The following is a 22,284-nucleotide window of genomic DNA, read 5'->3' on the forward strand; positions in this document are numbered from 1 at the left end:
TTCTTCTCCCAGAATCACTAACCCATCCACCCCACACAGCTTTATTCAGAGAAGAAGGGAGGAGCATCATCAGACCCCCGCACAGGTTCTAGAAAGCAGCTCCACTGGCAAAACCGTCCCCAAATCAACAGCCCAGGTGAATGCAAAAGGCCTGATGGAGCCAGCTGAAGGCAAGATGTGTGAGTAGGGGCAGCTAGACAGGGGACTGAGCCCTGGGCGTGGAGTTGGAAACACTGGGCCTGCTGCCTCCTCCAGACAGTCGCCTCCTGCCTCTTTCTGCCCCAGCCACCCTTCAGACCCCAGCTGAACCCCCCTGCACAGCTGCAGGACCCGTTTGTGGCCCAGCCTCAACCGGAGTGGTCAGGGTCCCTCATAGACATTCCCAGGGCGGGGGGGCAGGGGGCACTTCCCAGACATCCTCACCATTTAGATCCTTTACTTACTGACACCATGATATATGTTCCAGACTGCAAGGCGGAGAGATCAAGAATGAAAGAAAGGAACAGGGGCACCTGAGTGGCTCAGTGGTTGAGCATCTGCCTTCAGCTTGGGTCGTGATCCCAGGGTCCCTCCTCCAGATCCCTGAGGGGAGCCTGCTTCTCCCTCTGCCTGTGTCTCTGCCTTTCTCTCTGTGTCTCTCATGAATTCAAAAAGAAAAAAGTAAAGAAAGGAACAACATATCAAAAACAGAGGGACAATTTAAAGGTGCAACATATGTGTCATGGGAACACAAGAAGGAGGAGAAAGAGAGAAAGGAGCAGAAGAAATTGTAGAGGTGGGATCCCTGGATGGCGCAGCAGTTTGGCGCCCGCCTTTGGCCCAGGGCGCGATCCTGGAGACCCGGGATCGAATCCCACATCGGGCTCCCGGTGCATGGAGCCTGCTTCTCCCTCTGCCTGTGTCTCTGCCTCTCTCTCTCTCTCTGTGTGACTATCATAAAAAAAAAAAAATTAAAAATTAAAAAAAATTTTAAACAAAAAATAAAAAATAAATAAATAGATAAAATAAAAAAGAAATTGTAGAGGTAATAATGGCTGAGAATTTTCCAAAATTCATGACAATCTCTCGCTGCCTGCCCCTCCAAATGCAAAGGGCAGGAGTCTGTCAGCTTGTACATAACAATAGCCAAAAATGTTTAGGATGACACTGACTAAATGTTTAAAAACATTATATGCACACACCTACACAGACTTCCAGTTTCAATTCCAACACATAAAGAGCTCAGAAGTCATCCCTTCCATCCTCACAATAAGAAAAAGCAAAAACAAACTGCAAATCGCAGATCCATCAGAGATTTGGGGTCACAGGGGAAACCCTGAAAACTGGAGAGACAGTTCTGCGGGCAGAGAATCACCCGCAGATTCGCCTCCTTGGGGACAGAAACCGCTGGAGAAGCCGGAGCCGTAACTGGCAGGAGCACTTGGGATAGTAACAGGTAGGTGGCTGGATGCTCCATGTAGACTAAGTAGAGTTAAAAACTCCAAGGGGCCCAGTCTTCAGGCCTCCATGTGTTTGTGGGTTTTATCTCCAGGACCCCACAGGGGCTCACATAGAAGACTGCGAAGACTGCGGAGAAATCCCCTCCTGCTTTCAGGGGCAGCAAAAGAAAAACCATTTTGAGAAATCCACCCAGATGGTTTCGGTAACAAAGGCTTGCCCCCGAGGAAAACTGCTTTAGCAGCATCTTATCTGATCTGGGCAAAGGGCATTAGACAGCTCCAGCCTCTTCCAGCCTTCCGGTCTCACAAGGGTAGGGGGTGTGGCAAGAAATGCCTCTGAAAGTCGCAGTCACTCCAGTCACTCTGTGGGGTCTCAGGCCTGCTAAAACAAAACAAGGCAAAACAAAGAAACAATTGAGATTTAATCATAAGATTATAGAAGGCTTCCCCTCCCAGAAATCTTACCAACATATCAACAGGTATAATAACAGTAGATGACAATGTAGGAAGCCTGCAAAGAGCCTGCTTCTCCCTCTGCCTGTCTCTGCCTCTCTGTGTGTCTCTCATGAATAAATACATAAAATCTTTAAAAAAAAAATGAAGAAAGATTAAGATTAGGGAGGGCACCTGGCTGGCTCACGCTTGATCTTGGGGTTGTGGCTTCGAGACCCCCATTGGGCATAGAGATTACTTAAAAATAAGATCTTTAAACTTCTTAGGAAATACCAAAGACAACTAGAGAGAAAATAGCAAGGAACTAGAAAAAAACCAGAGCCTCTGGCACCTACAGCTACAACAAACACGAACAACAGTCCTACTCCGGAGCTGGGTTAACACAGAGCTCGCACTAAAAGCCTGATTGGGCACCTGGGTGGCTCAGCCCATTGAGCGTCTGCCTTCAGCTCTGATCATGATCCTGGCATCCTGGGATAGAGCCCTGCATCAGGCTCCCTGCTCAGAGGGGATTCTACTTCTCCCTCTGCCCTTCTCCCTGCTCGTGTACTCTCACTCTCTCTCTCTCTGTCTCTCAAATAAATAAAATTTTGAAAAAAATCTTAAAAAGACAATGGGGTACCTGGGTGGCTCAGTCAGTTAAGTGTCTGTCTTTGGCTCAGGTCATTATCCCTGGGTCCTGGGATCCGGTCTGCCTCAGGCTCCTGGCTCAGCAGGAAGTCTGCTTCTCCCTCTCCCTCCTCCCTTGTTCAGTTTCTCTCTCTCAAATAAATAAATAAGATCTTTAAAAAAAAAAAAATGGTAACAGAAGTTCTTCAGAAAGAAGGGAAATGATACAAGTGGGAAACTCAAATCTGCATGAAGAAAGAACATCAGAGAAGGTGTTTTGTCATCTTTTATGGAATCAGTCAGGTGTGACTACAAGAGGAGACACAGGAGAGGTCACTCCCAGGCCCTAGAGGTGGGAGGCACAGAGCATATGCATGCAGTGCCCCTTGGGAAGGGCACCAGGGTGGTCAGGAGGGCAGTGCTTAGCCTATGGCCTTCATTCGGGGGGTTCCATGGTGCAGAATGAACAGCTTATGATTGCCTAGTTTGAATAATTTGGGAGGAGGGAGGCTTCGGGCCGCAGGGGTGACCTCTAGCTGCCGGCCACCTGGCCCAGGGATGATTAAAGCAGAGGGATATTGTCTCCTGGGGCTTATGGATGAGGAGGAGCCGGGACTCTGAATTATAGTGTTGTAGGGTGACTTCACCACTCTGTGTTATTTGAAATTTGATTTAGATTCGTTGTGATTGTATATTGCAAACTCTAGGGTAACCACCAAAGCAGTTTTTTAAGCATAATCGATATGCTAAGAAAAGATTGATAATGGAAGCATATTAAATGCTCAATTAAAACCAGAGAAGTCAGACAGGGATCCCTGGGTGGCGCAGCGGTTTGGCGCCTGCCTTTGGCCCAGGGCGTGATCCTGGAGACCCGGGATCGAATCCCACGTCGGGCTCCCGGTGCATGGAGCCTGCTTCTCCCTCTGCCTGTGTCTCTGCCTCATTCTCTCTCTCTCTCTCTGTGACTATCACAAATAAATAAAAATTAAAAAAAAAAAAAAAAAAAAATATTAAAAAAAAAAAAACCAGAGAAGTCAGATAAAGAAGGGAAGGGTTTGTTTGTTTGTTTGTTTGTTTGTTTGTTTGTTTTAAGACTTTATATAGGGACATCTGGGTAGCTCAGCATCTGCCTTCGGCTCAAGGCGAGATCCCAGGATCCGGGATCAAGTACCACATCGAGCTCCTTATGGAGAGCCTGATTCTCCCTTTTCTTGTGTCTCTGCTTTCTCTCTCTCTCTCTCTCTCTCTCTCTCTCTCTCTCTATCTCTATTTCTATCTCTCTCTGTCTCTCATGAATAAATAAGTAAAATCTTCCCCAAATAGTACTTTATTTATTTGAGAGGAGTGAGAGCCAGAGAGATCAAAGAGGGAGAGGGAGAAGCAGACTTGCCGCTGAATGGAGAGCCCAATGCAGGATTTGATCCCAGGACCCTGAGATCATGACCTCAGCAGAAGGCAGACACTTAACTAACCGAGCCACCCAGGTGCCCCTAAAAAGGAGATTTTAAGTTATATATTTGTGTGTATGTGTGTATTACATACAAAGAAATATAAAGAAAAAACTTAAAATTGCCCATCATCCTATCTCCAATAGATGTTGAAATTATATTTAAAAAATCAGATTAGAAAATGCAAACTGTACAGAAAGCAGTAGAATGAAAGCCAAGGCTCTCTCCCCAACAATATTTCTTCCACTCTTAGTTTCTTGTGATCCTTTCTTGAGGTGTGGAGAACTTGATGCACATAAGTAACTATCTCTTACCGGTGAGTTCTCTTCTTGTTTATGGTTTCTCAGGGCTGCAAAGAACATTCTTTGGGCAGCCCGGGTGGAGTGGCTCAGGGGTTTAGCGCTGCCTTCGGTCCAGGGCGTGATCCTGGAGACCCGGGATGGAGTCCCATGTCGGGCTCCCTGCATGGAGCCTGCTTCTCCCTCTGCCTGTGTCTCTGCCTCTCTCTCTCTCTCTCTGTGTCTCTCATGAGTGAATAAATAAAATCTTAAAAAAAAAATTCTTCTTTATCTTTGTTTTTGTTTTTGTTTTCTTCTTTATCTTTTTAAAAACTCATTCTTAAAAAAAAAAAAAAACTCATTCTTTCGAAATAAGTGTAAACTTACAGAGAAGTTGCCAAAAAAATAGTCCACTCCCTTTGGAGCTTCCCCTAATGTTGACATCTTGCACGATCGCAGTGCACGATCGCAGCCCAGTTACCAAAATTAGGAAATTAACCTCACACACATGCTAGCCGCCCACGGTTTCCCCATCAATGTTCTCTCTGTGGTGGGATCCAACCCTGGATTCCACGTGACATTTAGGCATGCCTCCTCAGCCCCCTCCACTCCCTGGCAATGCCTCAGTCTTTTTCTTGACCTCAACACCTTGGCAGAGTTTTAGCCAATGATTTAGTAGAATATATCTCCATGTGTGTTTATGGCTGTTTTGTCATGATCAAATTGTGTGTTTTGGGCAAGAATACCACGGGAGTGATATTGTGTCCTTTCTTGGTGACTCATAACAGAAGGTTCATGATCTGGGCAGCCCCGGGGCCCAGCGGTTTAGCGCCGCCTTCAGCCCAGGGCCTGATCCTGGAGACCCAAGATCGAGTCCCACGTGGGGCTCCCTGCATGGAGCCTGCTTCTCCCTCTGCCTGTGTCTCTGCCCCTCTCTCTGTATCTCTCATGAATAAATAAATAAAATCTTAAAAAAAAAAAAAAGAAGGTCCATGATCTGTATTCCTGGTGATATTAACTTTGTTTACTTGGCTCAGGAGGGATCTGCCATGCTTCTCCTCCATAAAATGACTACTTATCAATTGTGATCAATAAGTGTCTTGTGGGGAGATACTTTAATACGACACAAATATATATATTTATACACACACACACACACACACACACCGCTGCCTCCGTTTCAATCCAACATCACACCAACCTTCCTCCTCATCTGTTTTCTGACCTTTCTCTCCAACATCGTGAAGCCCGGCCCTGCAGTGGATGGCCTTATGTGCTCAATTCTAGTCTGAGCGTAAAGCAGTTTCAGAATGGCCAACCCATACTGCTGTGAGGAATAGATTTACTAACTGGAATACAATCCTGGCGTACAGTTGTCTTTCACCTCCCAAATGTTTTGTCTTTATCCAGTCAAAATAACTTTTTTCCAAAGTTGCTGAAGTTGATTTTTTTTTTTCTCCCCGTGGCTTTCAGTCTGGTGATGTTATTCATTTGTCCTACTGTCATGTTCATCTGTTACTGTCTGTACATCTGGGGCTCCCCCTACATCCTGGTTGCTTCTATCTAGTCAGTTAATTTGGGGGTTTGTGAAATGTTACCATGGCTCTCAGAGGCAGAGCTACAGAAAAGTAGATACAGAGAAATGCCACTCGTCCTTTTGCTCCCATCTTGTTTCTATCCCCCCTTCTTTCCACCTTGCCCTCATCTACACCCTGCAGATAACCAATCCCATTAGCGCTGGTTTATCCTTACTGTGTTTCTTTTGCTGCTCAAATGAGTAGATGCATGTGTATTTTCTTTCTTTTTTTAAGATTTTATTTATTTATTCATGAGAGACACACACACACAGAGGCAGAGACAGAGGCAGAGGGAGAAGCAGGCTTCTCGCAGGGAGCCTGATGTGGGACTCAATCCTGGATTCTGGGATCCCGCCCTGAGCCAAAGGCAGACACTCAACCACTGAGCCACCCAGGGGTCCCAGCAAACATTTCTTTTAGGGAAATTCCAAGCATGAGATTTCTGGTGTGCACTGCATTCATTTCTTAGATCATGCAAATTGCTTCCACCTAGCAGAGTAGGTGCTCAATAAATAGCTGAGGAATGAATGAATTATTGGCTTAAGACTCATTCAAGAGGTGATCTGGGGAAAATCTCTTCATCTCTCTGAACTTCAGCTGTCTTAACTTTATGAGCAAGGTATGGCTCTTCCAGCTCCGATGTTGGAGGACACACAGCCAAGGCAGCGTACCTCTCAGGATTCATCCCACCTCTTGCTGTCTACCACTCCATTCCCTCTCCACAAACAATAGTAAACCAACAGCAAAGAGAGTAATGACCAAGACTATTTACAAATTGCTTGCTGTGTGCATTACTTCATTTCATCCTCACAAAAACCACCTGCCCTGCAGTCTTTTATCATTCTTACTTTGTGGATGAAGAACTGAGTTTGGGAAGTTCAGTTGCTTGCCCAAGGCTGTGTGGTTCTTAATTGTGGAGCAAGATGAAAACTCAGATGTGTCTGACATCTGAGTCCACATGGTTATGCACTGAGCAGAACTTTCTCCTGCTCCCCTGGCTCGTTTCCGTGAACCTGGCCATTAATAGATTGTTGACCACCTCTCCTATGTCCAGCATTTCCCATCTCTGCTGAATATAAATAGCTGTTTTATGCTCAAATTAGTCAAAGCTTCTCTCCCTGAGGACTTCAGCACTGCTGTGTACTCTGTGACTTTCCACAGAGCATCTGCAGGATGCCAAGTTGCTCAAATTTATGCAAGCACAAAACTGTTTTTCCTTTCATCATCTGCTAACGTCCCATGTATTAGTTCTTTGGGCCATATCTTAATATTGCCCTTGAATTTTCAGGGACAATGTGACCCAGATGGTCTGTCTTTGTGGGGTTAATTACATGTTCCTAGGAGGTTTGCAGCCTGGAAACCATCCATGGGCCAAAACGGTGACTCTGGCAGTGGGGATGTCAGGCCCTGCAGAGCAGATAAAGGCATCAGGACCTTCCTGGCCCCCTGAATGCAAAAGGCAGGCAATGCTGCTTCTTTTGCTTCCTGTGGCTGATTCTGGTTCGAGAGGCAAGATTATACTCTTCCCCCTTTTATGTGGCGTGGGGGAATTTGCTCTGGTTTGCAGGCAATCAGAAAATGTCCCCCACTTGGCATTATGAGAACCATACCAAAAGCCCCAGATATAAGGAAGTTCTATAAGAACACCTCTTTTTGATGAGAAATGCTGCCCAGGGCTGCTACCTCCCACAATTCCAAGAGGCACTGTTCATAGAATACGTGAAATACTAAAAATGCTGCTTCCCTGGAGCCCTCACTAGCCCAGTCTCCTGAAATTGTGTCCATTCCTGAGCCAAAAATTAAGACTTTGTTCTGCTGAAAATAAGGCAGAGGGCGAATTTCAAGCAACATTCTGCCTCCAAATTCTTGAAATTCCACCATTTCCTGAAATGTCTTAATAAGAGCTATTACCCCCAAAAAATTATTTTTAAAAATGCAAAAGAAATGTCCCAATCAGATATTTTCAGGAAATTCCAGGTTAAGTAAACTGTAGGAACTTCCTCTGCTATAGGACTTGTCAGAGCCTTTATAAACTTTTTTTTTAACATTTATTTATTTATTTATTTATTTATTTATTTATTTATTTATTTGAAACACAGAGAGGAGAGAGAGAGGCAGAGACACAGGCAGAGGGAGAAACAGGCTCCACGCAGGGAGCCCGACGTGGGACTCCATCCCGGGTCCCCAGGATCACTCCCTGGGCTGAAGGCGGCGCTAAACCACTGAGCCACCGGGCTGCCCAGTCAGAGCCTTTAATACACTGAAGATCCTGTAGACCAAAGGGGCAAAAATGAGCTATGACTGTTTCTCAAACTTACTTTCATTATAGAATTTCCTTTTCCCCTTTTTTGGAAACTAAATAATTCAGAAAACACACTTTGAGAAACCCTGTCACGAAAGAGTGTGTTTCCCCTCCAAAAAGCCAGCTTTCCCCAACCACGTGTAGAAAACATCTTTGTCCCTGTCCTGTCCCTCTCAGCTTAAATCACGTTCCATCCCAGAGACTGTTGGGACCCTAGCATGGCCCAGCCCACCAGCCTGTGGGGGCTGGAATGAACTGAGGATTTGCTGAAGTCTCAGGATGTGTGGTTGCTGAGCCCTGGTGCGATGTTCTCTGCCACCCCTCGCCCCCTCACCATCCCCTGCAACCCCCACCACTTTTGCTCAGGCTTTAGCACTAAACAGAAGTGGGTTCTCCTTCTGAATCTGCTACTCCCCCACCATGTGAATCTGGGTGAGTGATAAGACGCCTTTTGGGGTTCACTGTGCCTACATCCTAAGGAAGCTACAAGACCTAGCCTAGATAAAGTATGTAATGAGGTTAACCTAGTGCCAGGCACATAGTAGGTCTTCAAGCTCTCTGGCTGAGTAATCCCAGCTATGCTACTTCCTAGACTTGTGAACTTGTGCAATATACCTCTTGACCCCTAACTTCAGTTTTCTAGTTCCTAAAGGAAGAATAATCGTGCATGTTTCAGCGAGTCATTGGGAAATTGAAAAGATAATGCATGAAAATGCTCTTTGGAAGCTGCAGAGCCCTATGTAGTTACAGTAACCATGGTAACAACAATGCATTAGTGAAATGTAAAGCTGATGTACCAACCACAGGGAGCCCATTCTAAATCCCAGAGGAATTCTGTGTACTTGGCAGCAGTTCCTCCTGGATTGACAACCATTCATTTCACAGATATTTGGGGCTGCTAACTCTATGCCACGTTCCAAGCTGAGGCTGGAGAGACCTATCACAAACTGGGAAGGGGTATGACATTTTGCCCTATTTCCTAACTAATCTGGATGCTGGCAGAAATCATCGGACTCCTGAGTCAGAGACAAAGGGCTTTATTACTCACGGCACAATCATCTGCATATTTGGACCAGTTCCTCTTTCCCGCAAGTCCCATGGGGGTAGAGTCGCCTAGCTTCAAAATAAACACATAGGGCACCCATTTAAAGTTGAATTTCAGACAATGAATACTTTTTGTGTGTAAGTCTCAAATATTACATGGGACATACTTTTATTTTAAAAAGTATTCATTGTTCATTTGAAATCCAAACTTAACTTGATGTCCTATATTTTAATTTTTTAAAGACTATTTATTTATTTATTCATGAGAGACACAGAGAGAGAGGCAGAGACACAGGCAGAGAGAGAGAGACAGGCTCCCCCCAGGGATCCCAATGCAAGACTTGATCCCAGGACCCCGAGATCATGACCTGAGCCGAAGGCAGACACTCACCCAACTGAGCCACACAGGCATCCCTAGATGTTCTATATTTGTTTTTTGTTTTTTTTAAGATTTTATTTATTTATTCATGAGACACAGAGAGGGAGAGAGGCAGAGACACAGGCAGAGGGAGAAGCAAGCTCCATGCAGGGAGCCTGACGCAAGACTTGATCCCAGGTCTCCAGGATCAGGCCCTGGGCTGAAGGCGGCGCTAAACCGCTGAGCCACCCGGGCTGCCCCAATGTTCTTTTTTTTTTTAAAGATTTTATTTATTTACTCATGAGAGACAGAGAGAGATAGAGAGAGAGGCAGAGACACAGGCAGAGGGAGAAGCAGGCTCCATGCAGGGAGCCTGATGTGGGGGACTCGATCCCGGGTCTCCAGGATCATGTCTTGGGCTGAAGGCGGCTCTAAACTGCTGCGCCACCCAAGCTGCCCTGCCCCAATGTTCTATATTTGAATAGGGGACTCTACTCAAGAATGGCATCAAAATGTCCATCTGGTTGTAGTACAAGAGATGAACCCTGAGCTGAGAGAAACCAAAACTTTTATAATGGGCAGGAAGCATGCCTTCCTTTTGATCCAGAGAAAGGTCCTTATTCCAAGGCCATCCATTATACAAACATCCTTGGAAAAATAGTTTAGAACAAGGGGCAGTCAGGGGCTCTGCTTACAAGGCTTGAAAGCCCCATGGAGAACAATCCTGTTTACCAGGATATTACCAGTAATATCCTGGTAAACAGGTGTGGGGAAGAGGAGATGGCTATGATCTCTGTCCCCTGGAGTTAGAATCTAGACGTCACTGCTGATCAGTGGAGCTGAGTTCTATCCATGTCCCTCCCCTAACCTCCCTCTCGCCACCCAGCCATGACAGCGCACCTGCCTGGTGGGGGGAGAGGGGATTGTATGACCACGTAGGTGCAGTTCTGCCAAATAAGTTGGATGAGGATACATGCCCTCTCTCTTCCAGTTCATTCAGGAGGTGTTCGTCTGGTGCCTGCCATGGTGGGTCCAGACACCCAGAGGGGAGGCTACTGATCTAGTCCTTGCCCTCATGAAGCTTGCAGTCCAATGGTTTTGTAGAGGGGTCCCTGAGAAAAATGGCTGCTCCTTTCTCTAAGGAGAAGGCTCCAGTTGTGACGTCGCCACCAGATCTACCTGTTACTCCCCTATCTGCTCCATGTCTCTACACCCCTGCCTTCTCTCCAACTGTAGCAGCTTGGCAGTGCCTCCCCTCCACCTCTTTCCTCCTGCTCAGATTCCACTTGTCCTTGGAAAATTTCAGCTCAAACCCTGCCCCCTCCAAAGACTTTTCCCGGGACAGTGCTTCCTTTCTTCCTGCTCCCACTGTAGATTTCAGCCTCACTCTGAGCACCAACACCCACTGGCTTTATATCCCAAGTCTGGGACTAGACCCGTCGGAGCCTGCACACCGGGGTCAGGCTTTCTGTGCATCAGGTCAGGCGTGGACACTTTAAAGCTGAGCAATCGGGGATCCCTGGGTGGCTCAGCGGTTTGGCGCCTGCCTTTGGCCCAGGATGCGATCCTGGAGTCCCGGGATCGAGTCCCACGTCAGGCTCCTGGCATGGAGCCTGCTTCTCCCTCCTCCTGTGTCTCTGCCTCTCTCTCTCTATGTCTATCATGAATGAATAAATAAATAAATAAATAAATAAATAAATAAATAAATAAATAATAAAATGAAGCTGAGCAATCTAGGAAAATTACTCTGACTCTCTGGGCTCTGGCTGTCTCATCTGTCAAGCAGGGTCTTAGAGAAGATTCAATAAGATAATTCAGGGGAAGGGCCTGGCACAGAGCAAATGCTCATTCTTTAAGTTACAGTGAGAATGATTATGACAGATCCCTTTCATATTCTCTTTCTGCTGATTCCCCACAATGGCCCTACTGGGCAAGTATCATAATCCCCAATTTACAGATAAGGAACTGAGACTCAGAGATGCGAAGTGATTTGGCCAAGCCCTGCTGGTATGCAAAAAAGCTGGGCCTCCAGCCCTGGCTGGCCTGACTCCAGAACCTGTGTTCTTCCAAAGACAGAAAACCTTATGGGGCATGGGAGCCAAGTGCCCTGGGAATGCTGGCTGTGCCTTCTGGAAGGCCAGGAACCATGAACTCCAAGAGGTGCCGATTTTCCATCCCCAGCTTCTGTGTACAGAACTCGAGTTGTCTCCCTCAACATCTTTCATGCTGCTCCTCATCTCTATCGTGGAGAGAAATGGGCTTATCCAAAAGCAGAGTGGGCTTGGTGGACATTTGAGCCTTGGTCATCTTGGTGATGGCTATTCACACACACCCCTCCCTCCCAACTCGAGACATTTGCTTAAAAAGTCATTTGAGCCTTCATGGAACTGGGTTCATTTCCTTCCCCTGTGGCTCTGCTGCCGGCTCTGTGGTCTTGCTCCGGAGCCCAGAACACTTGTTTGGGCTGCCCTGAGCTCCTGCTTGCTCAGGGACAGTCAGGTCTCTAAGGTTCCTGAGATGCCAGGAGATGCTGAGAGATTCAGCGTGCGGCAGGACTGGGCCAGGGAAAGTGGGCTTGGCTTGAGCCAGTGGACCCAACTTGCCCTTGATCCCCCAGAAGTCACCAGGGACCAGTGGCCCCCTCTTCTGCTAAGTTTTGCTAAGAAATAGGGACTCTGCCACTTCCAGCAGCAAATCCGATTCCATCTCTGTTCTTCAAGTTCAGTTAAAACTAGCTGCACCCCCTCTTACCCCAAACTGACAGGAAGTCTGATCACCCTCTTGGATATGCAGCCAGGAGTCTTGCCTGTGCTGCCAGTGTGTGGTGGAGGTCACTGCTACGTGGTGCTGCTTGGGTGATGGTCCTCCGCATCTGTAGGCTGTGGCTGACTCACAGCAGGCCACCATGACCCTTCCAAAGAGAGGGTGCAGCTTCATCCCCCCGTGCCAAGCTCAGCCACCAGTGCGCCTCTAAGCCTTGGTATCCACACCACACAAGGCCTGAGCGACAGTGAAAGGACCCTCAGGAGCCTTCCTAGAGGCAGGGTGCTAGCCATGTCACCCTCTAGACACATGAAGGGCATGTTCTGTCCCTTTCTCTTTTGTGGGGCCAAGGGACTTTTCAGGGACGCCAGGATCTTAGAAATGCTCCAAACCTGTCTACTCTCCTTAGTGGGAGGGTGATCAGACCTCCCAGGGGTAAGAACATCTTTCATTCCTTCCTGAGCCAAACAATCTGTGCTCCCTGCATCAGGCATCGGCTCATATCTGCTCAGTGAAGGAGACTTTCCCCCTAGCATCGAGAAAACAAAACTCAGGTTAATAAGTTCTCTCTGTACTGACTCCTCATGCTAATGATACTATCCATAGCCCATAGCCCAAACCCCCAAAACAATCCCAAGAAGTGAACCCCAAGAATTATGGATCCATTTTAGGTATAGACACACTCGTTTAATGAACATTATCATAATCAGAATTGCTCTCACTTGTGGGATGCATACAAAACCTAAGATTAACTTAGGTAATCTACCTATCAGTTGGCATTACCCATCCTGGAGATCCATAGTTGGAATATGTCCAACACCATCCACCCTGACTCTCCATACCTATTTCAGAGTCCTGGAAAATCTAAAGCCTTCTGCAAGTTTCTTGTTTTGTGTAGGTTAAATGTCTTTAACAATTAGACCCAGAATGTAATGACCTAACACAATAGAAGTTTATTTTTTCTTTGCTGATAAGATCTAGGAGGTTCCGTGCTGGTGGTAGATCTGCCATTGTCAACACAGGACTCCCAAGGCCCTCCCACAGGCAGGAAGGAGAGGCAGGGAGGGACTGGTGTGGGAGGTTTTCTGGGCCAGGCCTACAAGTGGCACTCATCACTTGCACACACATTCCACTGGCTCCAGCTCCATAGTTTGGCCACTCCCAACTTTGGGGGAGGCTAGGGGAACACAGGGAGCTGTCAGCCCAAGAAGTGGCAGATGGATCCCCATGTAGAGCCAGTGGTCTCTGACAAACCCAGCTTTCTCAAATTCTTAGCTCTGTCTTCCTTATGTGTGGTCTCTGTTTCTCATTGCCTTCACTCAGGAAACTTAGCACTCTTTGATTTACACACACACACACACACACACACACACACACTGTTTGTATAGGCACTTGTGGGACTGGCAGATGTTCCTGATGATTGGGGATGCAGAAGGGATGGGGTGGTGGTAGAATATCTGGGGAAGGGGAGCATGGCTCTCCTTCAGTCCCCCAGCCTTGTGGGCTCTTCCACCTACCCTTTCCTTTCCCCTTCTTTTTAAAAAATTTTAGGGACGTCTGGGTGGTTCAGTGGTTGAGCGTCTGCCTTTGGCTCAGGGCGTGATCCTGGAGTCCCTCGATCGAGTCCCACATCAGGTTTCCTGCATGGAGCCTGCTTCTCCCACTGCCTCTGTCTCTGCCTCTCTCTCTCTGTGTCTCTCGTGAATAAACAAAATATTTTTTTAAATTTATTTTTAAGTCTAGTATAATTTACATGTTATATTAGGTTATATTAGATTCAGGCGTACAATACAGAGCTTTAACACTTTCATACATCATGCCATGCTGATCACAGTAAGTACCCTCTTTAATCCCCGTCACCGATGTCACCCATCCACACACACACCCCACCGCCTCCCCTTTGTCAATCACCAGTTTGGTATCTATAGTTAATTGTTTTTTGGTTTGTCTCCTTTTCCCTTTGTGTCGCTTGTTTTGTTTCTTAAATTCCACATCTGAGTGACATCATACGGTCTTTGTCTTTCCCTGACTTATTTCACTCAGCATCATACTCTTTAAATCCACCCATGCTGTTGCAAATGGCAAGATTTCATTATTTTTTATGGCTGAGTAGTATGCCATTATATATCTATATCTCCCTCATCTTCTTCATCCATTTGTCAGTTGATGGACACTTGGGCTGCTTCCATATCTTGGCTACTTACTGTAAATAGTGCTACAATAAACATAGGGGCATATGTGTCTTTTCGAATCAGTGTTTTTGTTTTCTTTGGGTAAATACCCAGTAGTAGAATGACTGGATCCTATGGTACTTCTGTTTTTAATTTTTGAAGAACCTCCATAGTGTTTTCTCCAGCTCCCACTCCATTTCTTCTTCTCCCTTTCAAGGCTTCCCTGCCCCAAATAGAGCCTTCCCATGTGTCATGCTGAAGAGGTGCCCACCTTACCACACCCAGCCTGGCAAGTCTCGCCAAGAAGCTAATCAAGTTGTTTTCCCTGAACAAAGATAGTTCCCAGCTGTTATAAGGTGCCAGCTGTTGGGACAACTTTCTTTGTTCATGTCCTTAATAACTCCAGGGGTAGGCATTGCTACTTCACTTTACACAGGAAAAAATACTTAAGAGAAGGAAAAACCTGCTTAATTGAACAGCTGGTAATTCATAGAGTCTTGGCTCTAGAACACTAAGCTGTGGCCTGGGTGTGGCTGGAGAAGGGCACTGCTGTTTCTCAGGTGGTCTGCATAGTTCTAGGCTGTGCATTTCTTATTTGACCTAGAAGCTCTTCCCGTGGTGCAGATAAAGAAAATGAGCATCAGAGATGGAGAAGCAACTTGCCTGAAGTTAGCAGTGTGCCAGGCCACTGTCCCCTGCCCGGGTAGTGTCCACACTTTGGGGGCAGAAGCCTGGAAGTCTGAGTCTTAGCTCCAGCTCTGCTCCTGATAACTCTCTGACCTGAGATAAATCCCTTCCTGGGACTGAACTAACAGAGTTGGATTGAGCAGTTCCTTCCACGCTGATGACTAGGAGGCTGAAATTCCATCTTCATTGAGCCTGCTGATGCTTCTTTAGCCCTATCTGGAAGGGCAGGAGGCTGGGAAGCACCTCCAACCCCTGCCCAGCTCCATGAATCTGTTTTGACTCCCTGTCCACAGACTCCCCCTTTTGCAGGAAAGGAGTTGTAGTTCCTGCTCCCCCTTACCCACATCTCCCCCAACCAAAGTCCCTGTGCAGACAGCAACCAGTGGAGCTACAATGGAACTGCAAAGCAATTCAAAATTGCTTTCCAAACAACCTGGAGGGCTGAGTTTCTGAAAGAGGAGGAATTGGATAACAAAGCTAATTCAAAAGCTCCCTCCTTATTCTGGTTTTGGGGGGTGGCTCAAATACAAGGCTTCAGAATGGCCCATCCCTGGGCTCCCAGTGCCTCTCCCACCTTTGAACAGCCAGAGTAGTCTCTCATAGGGTGACCAGCTCATCCTTGTTTGCCCACTTTTCAATGGAAAACCGAGGATTGCAGGAACCTGCCTTGGTTCCAGGCAAACTGAGACCATTGGTAACCCTGCACTCACTGCACTTTTAATATTTTCTACCTTAATAGTTGTTTGGTGATTAAGAATTTTGCCTCTAGGTCAGCCCCGGTGGCTTAGCAATTTACCGCTGTCTTTAGCCCAGGGTGTGATCCTGGAGGCCCAGGATCGAGTCCCAAGTCAGGTTCCCTGCATGGAGCCTGCTTCTCCCTCTGCCTGTGTCTCTGCCTCTCTGTCTCTTTCTCTGTGTCTCTCATAAATAAATAAAATTAAAAAAAAAAAAAGAATTTTGCCTCTGGAGTCAGTTGAATCCTGCCTCTGCACCTTAAATGTCTGTGTGACACCGAGCAGGTGATCTCTCCTCCTGGTCTCTGCTGTGACTGAGATATGCTTAATATTATCTAGTCCCTTGGGTCACAGAGATGACCTAGATCCAGCCTCATGGGTGAGGGCAGCTCTCTGAAAGGGTTGTGTTAAGGTTCTAAAGGAGGTTGGTACTGACAGGCCAGGGGGCATAGGGAGGGCTGATTGAGGCTGCCCAGGGTTGTTGAGAGACACCTGTGGGATGAAGAGCCATTTGTTTGGAGCCTTGATAGGTGAGTAGGAGTTATTCAGGAGGAGAGTGGGGAAGAATATTCTACGTAAAGGAAACAGACTGGGGAAGTATGTGTCTGGTCAAATTTAGCTGAGCTGGAACTCAGCTGTTCCAGCTGAACGTCTTTTGGAATTTCCTCTGGGTTAGAGTTGGCCACAAGAGAAAATGTGCATGAGGTTTGGAAAGTGGAAGTGAACACAGTGTTTATGCTCAGGCCATTAGCAGAGGCACTTGCAGCTCATCCATATTGGCGTAGATGGACTGACTCTTCGTGTATAGGTGTGTGTGTGTGTGTGTGTGTGTGTGTGTGTGGTGAAGGGGGAGGGAGAGAGGGAAGGATGTGGCAGCAGCTTTTACCTGCTCCAGCTCCTGCTGGATCTTCTGGTCTCTTCATCTTTTGGGCTAATTTTGTCAACAAAGTCTCCAGCTTCTCCTGCAGGTCAATTCCATGTTGGAAACTAGAGCCTTGGATACAATGAGAGACCAGTAAGGGCTCTAGTTTGTTGTCCTGGGCTCCAGCTTGTCCTTACTCTCCCCAACTCTATAACCTGTCCTGCTGGCCTCAGACCTGGCACTGGATGCAGAGGCCACAGCTGTGTATGAACTGCTCATGTGGCTCTTATGCTCCTATGATTGCATGAAGTCCACTCCTTATAATACATTCCCATTCTCTATCACTCCTAGTGGTCTTGCTTCTCCAAATGAACTCCAGCTGATGCCCTGAGTCCTGTGTGAGTGGGGGTGTGTGATGGGAAATGAAGATAGAGAGGTGGGCTGGCCCCCCTCTGCCCAGACCTTAAAGCCATGAATGTCTGGCCAAGGGTTTACAATTTATCCTGCTATTAATGAGGAGCCATTGAAGAGTTTTGAGCAGGGAAGTGACATGGTCAGACCCCAGATGTTTTTTCCCTCTCCAACATTCTTGGTTCCTATGGTTGTGTATTTATTATGAGCCAAGCCCCTGCCTGGGTTCTGGGAGAGATAGCAGAGGGTCAAACATGGATCCCACCCTCCAGGGGCTCATAGGCACATATGAGTGAAGTGTCTCACATCAAGGAAGGACTCTGAGGCAGACAATGGTTAGAACCACAAAAAGAGAGCTGGCAAAACACTGCATTTCCTCAGCTGGAATATGACTTTCTAAAACATTTCTTCTGTACTTCCCCTACCCAGGGCTGAGTAAGTATATAGCCCTGACTTCTCGAATTGACTACTTTTCAATCTCTCTTTATCAGGAGGAGATGGAAAACTCTTAGGGGCTTATACTAAACAAGCAGAAGTTTCAAGCACTGTCTTTTCTCCTCCTGTCTTCACATGCTCAAAAGTGTGGGCGCATCTGGTGATTAGCAGGAGCTAGGACAGGGGGACCACCGTCTCTGTGTCCCAGGAGTCCCAGCTGGTCAGAGCTGAGATTCTGACACCTTTGTACATGTGCTCTGTTAGGTGACACTCTCCATCCTGCCTTGGGCTCTTTGTACCTACTGATTTACAAGAGGGCGAGGGAGCCTCCCTGGGAAGAGACCAGTGGCCACAATCAAGGCTCAGATGTAAACACGTGTGTGTGGAAGAGCAGGGGGCAGCAGGCAAGGCACTCAAGCCTTTCTTCCAGAAGGCAGGGGATTTAGTGCGGCATAGCTGACTCAGCCACAGGGTCAGAAAGGGGGATACAGGGATTAGTGGCTGTGGTTGGAACCTGCCCTCACCCTGGTAGTCCTCATGGGAACCACAGGAGCTGCCCCCCCACCCCGAATGCTAATACAGCCTTGCTGTGGGGTCTCTAGACTGTGTGCAGCCCAGAGAGGAGCGAGCCTTCTCTTCTGCAGTCACATGACAAGCAGTGGCAGTGCTCCAAGCGAGTGTGAGTGGTCATGCTACAGGCTGAACCTTGATGGCAGTGGAGCCTCAGAGAGGCAGAGAGATGACTGTGCCAGACGATGACTTCTGCTCAGTCAGCAGCAATGATGCCATCAGTATCTCTCACTTTCTAACTGTGAAAGCACTGACCATGGATGGCTGTGACAGGAAGTGGCAGCCAGGACTAACTCATGAGTAATTGTATCACACTCCTTGGGATTGGGACTGCTGCATAAGCAGGTCTCCAACTCAACAGCATTGAAGATTAACTGTTTAGCAGGACGTGATCCATTTCCAGAGTTGGCAAGGCCTGAGAACACTGGATTACACTAAAATAAGATTGGAGCTGGTGCCAGGCAGCAACTGGATGCATGGGGAACTGGGAATCCGGCCTTGTGTGAGGGAAGAGCATGGGATTTGGTAGAGCCTGGGGAGAGAGCGGGGGTGTGGGTGGTGGGCAGTGCTGGAGGTAAGAGAAAACTAGTGCTGTCTTCTGCATGGTTGTCCTGGTGCAGAAAGTGCAGACAATCTACAGCGTCAGGGCGGCAGGAAAGAAGCAGGACCAATGGGAGAAAGCCATAGGGAGGCATGTTCTCCTTCAACCCGAGAAAGAATTTTCTAGAGCCAGCGGCCTTCAGGAGAGAGTGAGCACCTAGCTTCACAGGATTCTAGCAGAGGTGGGATGGCTGAAGGATCAGGATGCTGAGGACCATTGGACTCCAGGCTCTCAGTCTCATGAACCAATAAAATTACACTTTAAAAAAAATTCTGGGTACCAACATAAGTTTCACACCAAACAAGGGAGAACATACTTACAGCCTTCCCAAGAGAGAATTTATCAATCACATTCCAAGAACAAGAAATAAAAAACCCAGAAGAATTAGACCACAATGTACATCTCCAATTTCTGTTCCCACAACAGGCTATGATGAAGCAGTGAGTAGGAAGAATCACATCTGGAAGCAACACTGTGGATGAACCTTAGGGACAAAATATCAAGGGAAAGAAATAAATCACAGAGGGCTATACCACCACACTGTGTGTATTAAAGGTTCAAAATCAAGCACAACCAAAAATATATTGCTTAGGGACAAACAAAACTGTGGCAAAACTATTTTTGAAAAATGAGGGGATTGGAAATACAGCTTTAGGTGGTGGTTACAGCTGCGGGGAGGCCAGGGGCAGGCTGTGGGAGCACCCAGGTGCCTCTGATAGCATCAGACACTTCTGGGGTCTGGTGCAGGTGGCTGAAGTGCAGGTGTTTGCCTTATGACTTCATAACATGACGTATATTTTTGTCTGTATAAAATATGCAATACAAATTTAAAAACCACCAAAGGACATATACAGAATTATACCAAAAAATGCATCTATTTAAAAAAAGTTGGGCGGATTTCACGGTTATATCATTGTTTTCTATCCAGAATCCTTTCTTTTTGGGGACCTCCATTGACGATAAACACAGAAATGAAGCTCATATGGCCAATGTGTTCCAGAACTTCCACTTTTGTCTGTCCTTTGCACCATTCCCGTGTCACATGGGTGTTTGAATGCCATTCTGTCATTTACGCAAACACAGGAAGTTGAGGACCAGTAGCTGGGGGGTGGGGGCAGGCTTGGGGGAGGGGCCATCCGGGCTGGCTGGAAAAGCTGTGGAAAATGTGGAAAAATGTGGAGGCAATCTGGAATTTGGAAACCCTGGCAGTGGTAGGAGGGAAGCAGGCAGTGAGGCCCGCGGCCAGGGGAGGGCCGCTGTAAGAGGCCTTCTGGAAGATGGGAGGCCCCTGTGGTGCACCTATCAGACCAGAGTTACACTTTGGTCCTCCTCCAGCCGTGCCCTTTCTGCATAGTGAGGAGTCCTGGGTCTGGAGATTGCCTTGTTCTGTTCTTGGACCACACCCTGGAACCCGGGAGTTCCCTGCCTGGTGGTCCTGGGCCTGCCCCATGACAAGGGAGCCACACTGTCCTGTGGGGCCCCGGGGATGGTGGAGCATTCAGTTTCAGAGCAAGTGTGCCCTCCATGTGAGGGGCTATCTCTCACTCCCTTGCTTCTGACTCTGCAGGAAACCAATTGCCTTGTATGGCCTGCTCTGTGGAGAGGCCCATGAGGCAGAGGGACTCAGGAAGGCCTCAAGGAACAAGGGCGGGGGACGCTAAGACCCTTAGTCCACAGCTCCTGAGAAATGGAGTCCTGCCAACCCCTGCCTAAGTGACCTGGGAGATGGGTCCTCCCCCAGGGGAGGCTTCGGTGGAAAGCACCGGTTGCTGCCAACATTAGGAGACACCAGAGCCAGAGGCACTCCACCTAACCCACACCCAGCTTTCTGACCCCAGAAACTATGAGATAATTAGTGTTTGTTGTTTCAAGCCACTAAGCATTGGTATAATTCGTTAAGCGACAATAGATAAGGACTCAAGTGGCTTTCTCTCTCACCTCACCAGCCCTGGCAGTCCATGGTTCCTCTGTCTTCTGCTTTGCTTGCTCTCCAACCATCTCTCCCTCAATTTTCTAGGCTCTTCTGGGGCGGGGGCAGCATGTGTCCATCCCATGGGGACTCTCAGGGCTTCTCTTTGTGCCACCCTCTGACTCTGGGGCTTCTCCCTTGGACGGAGGGGAACAGCCCAGCCCAGAGCTGGGTCCTGGAGGATGCCAGTTCTCAAACTTCCGCAGGTTTGCCCTTTAACTCTGGGGGCCTTTTGAGTCCCCTCCTGTTCCTTCCCTCTGGGTGGCAGGATTGCCAGGAGGCGCTGCGCACTCTCTGCAAACCACAGAAGAGTGTCTACAGCTTCTCCTCCCTAGAAAGGCGCCTCTGGTTCCCTGGTCTCCTGGGCCAGCTGCTTTCACCGTTGCCATGGAAAGAAAGGATTGTCAAGGGAAGCTCAGAGAAGCAGTCAAATCGTGGGAGAGGGAGTGAGACGGTGGCCAGGCCCCAGGCTCCGCTTTTGGCTGGCACACAAGCTCATGTTCCTCATTTCCTTGTAAATGCTCCTCTGAGGCTGCCTCAGCCTTATTTTTCTGTCTTTCCTGTGCAGAAATTGTGGGGTCTCCCCCAGAGCAGATTTTCCCAAAGGACACTTGGAAAGAATGGAATGAAGCTATTGGGAGAACATGACCCTCACTGGAGAGTCAGACCTGGGTTCAGATCCCAAGTCTGCTTTTCTCTAGCCACCGCTATGTGGGGCAAGCCAATTAATCTGTCTGAGCCTCCTTTTCTCATCTGTAAAATGGGTCAAAGCATCTACACTTTAGAATATTTTTTAAAAATGTTTACTGTGGTTAGAAAATTATATATATTTCCCCCTTCCATCATCCCTGATTACCACTCTGCTCCTTCCCGTCTCTTTGAATGTGACTACTCAGAGTTCCTTATGCAAGTGGAATCAGACGGTATTTGTGCAATATGTCTAGCTTAGCTCATGAAACTGCTTCAGGGTGTTTGAAGAATAATTGGAAATATGCGTGTGACAGCTCCAGCTGGAGGTGAGCATGTACTGGGTGCCTAGACATGTTCATGGATGAGCAACTATCAGGACAGCACCATTTGTCTCCCGCGTTTCAAGGCAGAAGGAATAGGACAGAAGGGGAGGAGTCCACCTTCCATGTGGGGAATCTAAGCCCCGGGAAGGGAAGCAGCTTGCCCAGGTCATGTAAGGCCAGGATTCTAGATTGTCCTGTTTCAAGGCAGGCCGTGTGGTTTATGACGGAACCAGGAAGGTTCCCTTGTGCCTTCAGCGCTACTGCCAGATGTTCTGCCATTGGGACTTCATTATTCTGGGTCTTAATGGTTTTTGATTCTCAGCTTGTTCACACATCTGTCTCTCCTCCTGCCCATCAGCTCCTCAAAACCTGGGCCCATCACTTCTTCATCACTATGTCTCTTGAACTTTCAGGGCAATGCTGTGATCCATACCTCCCGGCATTAACTGGTGTACACGGTGCCATAATAAAAAGTGAGTGTTCGTGGGAAGTGCCTGTGTCCATCAGGGCCCCTAGAGCGGCACCTCCCCCAAACCAGAGGCGTCTTTCCCCAGCCTGCC

At 47.7% G+C, this 22,284-nt stretch overlaps 1 long non-coding RNA gene across 1 annotated transcript; it reads right to left on the minus strand.

Moving 5' to 3' along the window:
- Positions 1–1,184: 1,184 nt before the first annotated feature.
- On the minus strand, positions 1,185–21,107 carry LOC112677148 (uncharacterized). The gene is made up of 3 exons (XR_003146847.3): positions 20,681–21,107; positions 16,750–16,857; positions 1,185–1,821 (listed from the first exon to the last, which is right to left on the minus strand). It is a non-coding gene; the product is annotated as an uncharacterized LOC112677148 (long non-coding RNA).
- Between the last annotated feature and the right edge of the window lie 1,177 nt (positions 21,108–22,284).

This window comes from Canis lupus, chromosome 9 (assembly GCF_003254725.2).
Source record: "Canis lupus dingo isolate Sandy chromosome 9, ASM325472v2, whole genome shotgun sequence".
NCBI classification, from domain to species: Eukaryota; Metazoa; Chordata; class Mammalia; order Carnivora; family Canidae; genus Canis; species Canis lupus.